Consider the following 9,455-nt stretch of genomic DNA (forward strand, 5'->3'; position numbering starts at 1 on the left):
GCACATTTCTGCTCTTTGTCTGCACTGGCAAACAATCTGCTGCCTAGTGCCAATCCAAGCAAATTTGCGCCATGGTGCAAAAGTGCCTCTGTTATTAGGCAGAATTGTTTTGTGCAGGAAGGGACACCTTCCTGCACAAAAACAATCCTCAGAGTAAAAATAAACATACTTTTCCCTGTTGTGGCCCCTGGGAGGTCGTGGCATTTTGACACCTTCCCAGGTTTACCAGTCTTTGCAAATCTGGGAATGTGACAAATTACATGGCTGGAAACACACATGCTACACCCATGAAACACCTTCCCAGGGTGGAGTAATGCAAGGTAGTGACTGTCGCTGCCTTCCATTACTCTAGATCATGGGTACTCATAGTACGGCCTTACTTGGCGGCCCGCGGACCTTACAGACATCTACCAGTGTGACTCGGAGACTCTGCTGCTCTGTGGGGGCCAGCCATAGTCAGAGTGGAGCTGCAGCGCTAAAAGGTGAAATACAACACAGCCTCATTAATATACGAATGGTCTTTTAAAGACCTGTGAAGTGCTCGGGTGCGGCTGTGTGTGTGTGTGCCCGGAAGCTGTCTCAGCCCGGGCACACACAGGCAGGGTGAGATGACGGAGAGGGAGGGAAAAGGAGGGACAAAGGGAGAGGGAGGGAGGGAGAGGGAGGGAAAGTGAGGGAATGAGAGAGAGGGAGGGAGGGAAAGGGAGACAGAGGGAGAGGGAGGGAGGAAAAGGGAGGGAGAGAGAGGGAGAGGGAGGGAAAGGGAGACAGGTAGAGGGAGGGAGGAAATAGGAGGGAGAGAGAGGGAAGGAGGGAAAGGGAGGCAGAGTGAGGGAGGGAAAGGGAGACAGAGACAGAGTGAAGGAGGGAAAGGGAGACAGAGACAGAGTGAAGGAGGGAAAGGGAGAGAGAGGGAGAGTGAGGGAGGGAAAGGGAGACAGAGGGAGAGGGAGAGGGAGAGGGAGGGAGGGAAAGGGAGGGAGAGGGAGGGAGGGAGGGAAAGGGAGACAGAGGGAGAGTGAGGGAGGGAAAGGGAGACAAAGGGAGAGTGAGGGAGGGAGTGGGAGGGAAGGAAAGGGAGGAAGGGGGAGGGAAAGGGAGACAAAGGGAGAGTGAGAGAGGGAGGGAAGGAAAGGGAGGGAGGGAGAGGGAGGGAGAGTGAGGGAGGGAAAGGGAGACAGAGGGAGAGTGAGGGAGGGAAAGGGAGACAGAGGGAGAGTGAGGGAGGGAAAGGGAAACAGAGGGAGAGTGAGGGAGGGAAAGGGAGACAGAGGAAGAGGGAGGGAGGGAGAGGGAGAGGGAGACAGAGGGAGAGCAAGGGAGGGAGACAGAGGGAGAGTGAGGGAGGGAGAGGGAGACAGAGGGTGAGATGACAGAGGGAGAGAGAGGGATGGAAAGGGAGGGGGAGGGAGAGGGAGGGAGAGGGAGGGAGGGAGAGGGAGACATAAGGAGAGGGAGGGAGGGAAAGGGAGGGAAAGGGAGGCAGAGTGACAGAGACAGAGTGAGGGAGACAGAGTGAGGGAGGGAAAGGGAGGGTAAGGGAGACAGAGTGACGGAGACAGAGTGAGGGAGACAGAGTAAGGGAGACAGAGTAAGGGAGACAGAGGGAGATAGAGGGGGAGGGAGAGAGAGGGAGAGGGAGAGAGAGGGAGAGGGAGAGGGAGGAAGAGAGAGAGAGAGAGAGAGAGGGAGAGAGATAGACAGAGGGAGAAAGGGTGTGAGAGAGAGATGTGTATGCCGGGTCTGGTGGCTCAGTGGACGAAGGCGTCCGCTGCAGGGACTAGTGATCAACCTCATGGTCAGTTTTTTTGCTGTTGCTCTAGCCCCACCCCCTCCCCACTGACCCCGCCCCCACTCGTGCAGCCCTCGGACACAAACCACACTGTAAATTTGGCCCCCGAGAGAAAGTTTGTGAGTACTCATGCTCTAGATTTACCAAGCAACGCAGGGTCATGCAAGGTGGCCTTGCGTTTCTGACTTAGGGATTATGTGGCCATGTATCACACAAGAGCAACACAATCCCTTCCTAGATCTATCTCCGTGTAAATGATACTCAGGAGTAGCTATGGCAAAATAGGAGGGATAAGAATATTAATTGGAAGTATGTTATGGGGAGATTTCAATTCATATCCCTTTGGAGCTTTGGTGAATGTCCAAAAAGCTCGAAATCTAACGCAAACCACATGAGGAAATGTGGAATGCATTAATTTCTTATTTTCAGCAAAATATTTCTGAATTGGACACATTATCATTAAAAACGAAAAATGTAAAAATGTCAACGTGTGCTATATATATGCTACGTTACATGTGATTTAATGGTAGGCCGGTGCCTACAACAAAGGTAAGGCAGAGGACATGTCTGGTCCATGCCAGGTATTGGACCAACATGTGACCTGCAGTGCCCCATGAAATCTTCCCAACTGCTTATTTCAATTCATTATTTCAATATGCCACCTTTGAGAAAAATCTATTTGAACTTGAGGAGATGGGCTGCGAAAGACGAAATAGTGGTGAAAGGAACAAAGGAGACGCTTATCCCTGAAATAAGTGAAAGTTCTGCAAGAGTTCAATAGCTCAATATGAGCGACTTAGAAACGGTAAAAGAGTGCACGCTAAGCATACCTAAGGTTATGCCACAAGTGCATAACATGTTTCTTCAGTGCTTACATTATGCGCTAATACATAATAAACCGGCCTGATAAAATGGAGCATCTTTTGGAGTTGACTATGACAACAGCCTCATTTACATATATAAATTAAGCGTGTTGGCAGCACAAGAGCAGGCAAGAACACGAGGGTATATATCCACAAAGGGGTAACTGTAACTGCAGACGTGATGATTCATTAAACACTGGCTTACCTATATGCCTAGCAATTTCAGAAAAGTCCAAAGTATAAAAGCTTATACACAAGATGAGAGTGTGTTGACAGAATGACACTAATATTAGGCACTAATATAAGGCATGGAGAAAGTCGGCTCTTGCCCACAGCCCCAGCCTTTAAGGGGGCACTTGATAGAGACAGATTTGTTCTGCAAAGAGTCGTGCACTGATGACCTTGAATACTTCCTAAACAGATTGTTTTAAGTATAGTTTTGCTTTAATTTATTTTTAAAATGGGTAAAGTATCAGAGTCTATTACAGACATTTTGCAGAGAAATGTTGCATTAATGTTTCATTCTTTTAGATCAAAACAGGAACACACATACTCATATGTCACAGAGATTATTTGCAGTAATATTAGTGAGCTGCTGCTGTGTTACAATATTAAAAACACAGGTCACTATTCCTAAATATTAGATGTAAACACATTTAGAATGTTGAGCAGTGTGCAATTACACTGTTACTGACCTGGCAAAAGAGAGCGGGAAAGAGCTGAAGCTGTATCATAAATTCAAGGCTGATCTGAGCAGAGGGCCCCCCAAAATATGTGCGGCCCCAGTCTCCCAAAATCCTTAAGATTTCCCTGCATATGTTGCTATCACTTTAGTGCTCAGTTAGAGTGTGTTGTAGGGTTTTTAGGACAAGCATAACTCATAGGTAATGCTGGATGGGGGGCTGGTAGAGGGGTATGGTTTCTTATCAAGCCTTCCTGGACATGGCCAATAAGTAGGATGGCAGCTCACATCACAATTTATTTATTTCCATGCTCTTGTAAAGTTACTCACTGCTTTGCATTCCACTATGTCACAAAATGGTTATTAAAGTGGGAATGTATGCCCGTTCCAAAGTAATAAACACATCCTTATCATTGCCCAGATTACGAGGACAGGTGATATTTAACCACAGGATACTTTATTTACTGAGTGCAATACATTACACCTAACACAAGTTGTTGGGGAATAACAAGCAGATGTTTGTGTTTAACACACCAAAAAAACACGATACCGTAAATACTGTATATACCGTATGTTTAATTCCTGTTATATTTCGACATGTTTGACCTGACGAAATTTAATGAAGGTTATTTTATTTAACCCATTTGATTATTATCAGATGCCTTTAAATTCCTAACAACTCATAATTCCAACCCATGCCTAAACAGGGGTTGACATAGGGAACAGAATTAACTGCTGAAACCATAATCAGTCCCTTTGTCTCAAAACAGTTCCCAGTGAAACTCTGTTAAACCCCTTGTAGGTCTGGCGCAAGCATCAGGCAGGTCATCAGAGAGATGAGTATTAAGTTCAAGCTCTACCAACAATTTTAAAGGTAAGAAAACGTATACTATGTCCCAAAACACTTTAAGAAAACAGAGTAAAATGTAAAAACAAAAGCACATACAAATGATCAAAATGAGAGGAAGGAAACAGGAGATATGAATCTTTACATTGTTAAAGAAAAGATTATGTACAAAAAGTGAAGCACCAATGTAAAGTATCAGTTTGAGGTTGATTGGGACTTCGGTGCAATTTCAGGTCAACTGCTGTGGAGGAGAGGTTGACTATACCAAGTAGGTCACACAGGTCAAGGATTTTCATCTGACAGTCTACTTTTTAGAGCTTGAAGTCTTCCAATGGAGTAATGCCCATTGCTGAAGCCAGCGTTTGTCCCTTGAAGATGGATAGGTCACCACTGAGCTCCCACTGAGGCGGTTGAGTTAGGCACCAAAATCTCCAAGCCACATAATCTGTATTTCACCTAGGTCCAAGTTTTTATCTTTAGACTTCGTCACCATTTTGTTTTTTTTTAAATCCAGCAGCTGGATAACGCTGAAGCTGTAACCAGGCATAGTTCCAAAAGCTCAGAAACGTTTTCTTTGAAACCTTACTGAACCAGTTTTCAGCATGGCAAAAAGATCCAGGTAGGAGAAAGCTATGTATGTTGAGGTTGAGCCCGGTCTGGGCAAGCCTCATCACCTTGTCCCAGTTGTGTGAAGACAGAAAAAAGGACTGAGTCCTGATCCAGCGGCCTATAGGAAATATGTCATAAACTACGCTACCATCTTCACAATATACTCTAAAATTCACTATTCAAACACAAGGCCCATAAATCAAACATGACATATTTTGACCAACTGAATCATGTGGCTTAATTAACTTATTCACAAATTATATATTTTTATATATAACCGCAGTAAATAAAAATCATTATACTTAACAAACCTCACTGATTTTTAAGCCACTTATGGCGATAAATCTTGCTAATAGTAACCTAAACGCATGAAATAACAAGTCCAGCTTGTTTTTCAAAGTAAGATTTTTATTAGTTATTAATTAGATGATTGCAATTGAAATCTTTATTAAAGCATTTTTATTAGAATTATTGCAAGTGTTTATGATAAAATTTTCGAAATTTAGAAATCATTATTGCAAATGAATTTATTAGTTTAGGATTTCCAAAACCTAAGTCCCTAACTATGCTAAATAATTGGAAATAAAAGAATAAAGTCTTTGAGGGCTCTTACGTGCTCCAAGGAAAGTTCATCTGCACGACACCCTCATCCAAAGGTCAGCAAAAAGCAGCAGCGCAACCCTTCCACGGGGAATGAGTTTTTATACCTTTCTGTGCTAAGCTAATCTAAGAAAAAGCATATTTCTCTGCTGAAATCGGAGTCCCATTGGTCAAAAAGTAACAGGCGACGTGTCACCTCATTTTTAGAATCACAGTTCCGTCACGTTCTTAGAGACCATTGTCTATAGTTTTTGAACAACGCAGCTTCCTCCAGTTGCAACATTTGAAACAAGGAAAAGTTTTTGGCTTCCTCAGATACGTAACATGTTTCAGACCTTCTTGCCGGTTCCTGGCCTTGGCCTTGCTCGACTAAAGGTTTGTCAGCTCAGCACGACAAATTTGTTTCAGGCCGGAGGAAATCGCTGCCAACATGGACTCTCTCTGGTTCCAAGCAGATTTTAGTAAAACGTGAATATTCACTAGGCCCAAAGCCTTTTTCATAACTATCATATAAACAAACACAAAAGAATAATTAATGCGAGTAATATAGTTCGTTCGGTTGCCACCCACCATTGCTAATGATTAACCCATTAGTCTAAATTACCTAGCTGAAGCGAACAAATAAAGCAGCAATTATATCTACCATTCTTCATTAAATCCAACGAAACTCTTTATGCACCTGTAAAGAAAAGAGTGACGCCACATAGGCAAGGAAAGCAAAATAAGCACATGTCACTTTTAAAACAGCCGCAATTAGTTATAACATGGCAAATAGACAGATTTAATTTATTCATTTCCACAAACAAAAGATGCAACAATAATGCACGTTTATGAGCACACATGTTAGTTTCCCGCGTGTTCTGTGTAGATGCAACTTTAAACTAGGTTGAATTAATACACACACAGTACAAAACATTAGTAAAATTATTTCTTTATTATGGAAGTGTGACTTTACGAGTTGAAATTAAAATTATTTCCAAATCTCGCTCCATCAACTCCCTCATCTGGTGATTACCAAATCACCACACCACACCCAAAATTTAGAAAATTTTTTGATTAAACGAAAATGGTTCGAATTCACTTGTATTAGTATTTCTAAAGACTTGTTTCAGCAAAATCTTTGCAACAGTCATATTGAGCTCTACGTAATTCCTCCAGCTCAATTTCCCTCTCCTGTTCCTTTTTGATCTTATAGATTCTTTTCTTTTCCTTCATGTGTTTCTTTCTCTTGTGTAACATGCAACTGATTTTTGTCAAAACTATCACAAATAATATTACAAACAAAGGTGTTAGGATCTTGCCAAGAACTGAACCACCAATTTCTTGAAACCAGGATTTGATAGCCTGAAATCTTTTTGAAAGTCGTTCTGAAAAATCATCCTCTTCTAAAGGAACTATTTCTGAATGCATTTCTGTGATGTTCTTGATATACATTTCAATATTCTTACTTTCATCAGGGATGTAGGTACAGCAGTGCTGGACATGTAAAATACCACAGACTCCTCCCTCTTTTGCCAGGAGTATGTCTAATGCAAGGCGATTTTGCATCACCATAGATCTAACTGCAATGACCTCAACATCCACTAACTGGAAACCACCCGCTGTGTCAGTTGACAATCTGTCAACAATTGTGGATAATTTTCTGATTCTTCCTGCATTTAAAGTTATACCTACTAAAGGTATTACTGCCTCAAAAATATCTCCCAAAATTTCTGTAAAGCTTTCTCTTTTATACCGATTTGCATGGTTACTGATTTCAAATGGTCCTTCTGCATTTCTGTCAACATGAAACATCTTCGGGAAAACAAGTCCAACAAAACATGTCCCGTACCAATGGTCAGGAAGATTATAATAAGCTTTGTCACCACAAATAAAATAAATCCCAGGAAAAATTGGATCTTTGCCACCTTTGAATCCCCAACCCCCCATGATTTGGTAAGTATCGTCACAATTGCTAGCACCTACAAAGAAATTATCAAATAAAGTGTTATCTCTTCTAATGCAAAGTTTACCACTAATTGGTTTATCTATGTGAATTGCAACATTATCAAAAGTCTTGCCATTAAGTTTCTCATCCTCTTTCTGCCAGAATTTGGATTTGGTCTGTTTGACCATTTCATTTCTTTTATAAATCGCCCTTCTCTCCTCAACTAAGTTTAGGAAAGTCTTTTCCTCAGCTCTCAATTTGCAGGTTAAATTATTTCTGTAAGCATACTCATAGGTGAGTTCATTAGTAACTAAAAAGAATTCCCTCATCTGTTTAGCTCTTATTCATAACACTCTCAATTTTCAGATTAGCAAAAATTTCATCAAAGTTGGAATAATAATATTCCAAGCGACCAGTCTGATAAAATAAACTAGCTATTACACTGCAGGTCATACCATATGTAAGAGGAAGCATATTGTATGTCACTCCCTCAGAAACAGAAGCAGGCAACTTTACGCAGATATAACAATCTTTGACATCCATGACTTTAACATATTCTCCCAGAAGCCTTGAAAATGTATTGCTTGAAAAATCACTAATAGATCTATCCTCATGAGCTTCAGGTTTGTGATCAATAACTTTGTTAGCTTTGCCTGTTGCACTATGTTTGTCTTGACTAACTGAAGCTTTACTTGTCATGTTGACCTTGTACAGCTCTTTATTGATCTCAAAAGGAACAACAACAGCTAAAATCAAACAAAGCAGAATTAATATGAGCACACACACCAGTGTCATCTTACAGCATTTCTTAAAAATGGAACATTTCGAAGTACTACGTTCCATAACATAAGGCATTCTAGCTAATCTTATTTTCAAAGAAGTAAAGAAAAAGAAAAACAAAATTTTAAAATATGTAAAATATGTAAAATCTAAACTAACACCCCCTTTATAAAATCTTTTTTTTTTATCCCTCTAACAACTTTTCTTCGACCTTATGTCACAAGTTATTTCTCAACTAAACATAATTTCTTCGACCTTGTGTCACCTAACACAATTTCTTCAGCCTTTTGCCAAAAACAGAAACCACAAAGTTTTATCAGATAATTATTTAAATAATTGTCACTAATTTCCTCAACTTCTTCTTGACTACTGCTGTTAATTTCGATAACAGGAGGTATAATTAGATACGTCCATTCGGGTGATTTGTATTTCTGATTAGGCCTCAAAACTCTCTTTGTCTTTCTAGTCACTACTTCTATTTTCCTTCCTTTTTCTGCTTTCTTTTCAGGATCCTCTTGACTAGTAATCTCATTCACCTGCTCTTTCGATCTTTTAATTAACCTGACTCTTAATCCTCCGTTTTCATTTGTCCAGGTTTCTCCTTTTCTCAGAATCTTCCTTTTTGGTTCAGTCAAGTTAGATTCTGTTTTCCAAGATCTCTTTCTCACACTTTCTCTTTGACAATCTTCATCGCTTTCTCCAGAATCACTGTCAGAAATTTCAATTCTTGACTCAGGAACTTTTCTAATCAGCAGTCTCACTCCGTTAGGAACTATACTCTGTCTTCCATTACTGGTACTTGGCAATTCGTTTTCACTCTCTTCTTCAATTACCTTCAACTTCCCAGTTTCTGGTTTTCCGTTCCTTCTTTCAGAGCTCGTTTTCTGCTTTTCGATACTCTCCTGGTCAGATATTTCTGCAGTTTCAACTTCTTTTTCTTCGATTTTATCAGTTATCCTTATTCCATCTGCTTCATTGTCTTCTAGCAGATCTTCATCTTTTTCAGAGTCTATTTCAATGATTTCCAAATCTTTTCTGTTCAGATTTCCATTCACAGACACTTTTTCCAGATGTCGACCTCTCTGTCGATCTTCAAAATCTGGAACTTCTTCACCTTCTACCTCAGAATCTGAATCAGCTGTTGTATCGCTCTCTTCATCAGAGTTTTCAGGTGTAGGTATCGGAATAGTATGACTTGGATGAATCCACCTCTGTATTCCTCTACACTTCACTGCATTTGTTGTAACAAGAATCACCTGTCTAGGTTTCTGCCACCTTGGTACCAGACAATTTCTTCTTCGATGAACTTTTGTTCTGACCCAATCTCCAGGTCTCAGATCATGGGTTAACACTTT

This window comes from Lissotriton helveticus, chromosome 6, assembly GCF_964261635.1.
Source record: "Lissotriton helveticus chromosome 6, aLisHel1.1, whole genome shotgun sequence".
Taxonomy (NCBI): domain Eukaryota; kingdom Metazoa; phylum Chordata; class Amphibia; order Caudata; family Salamandridae; genus Lissotriton; species Lissotriton helveticus.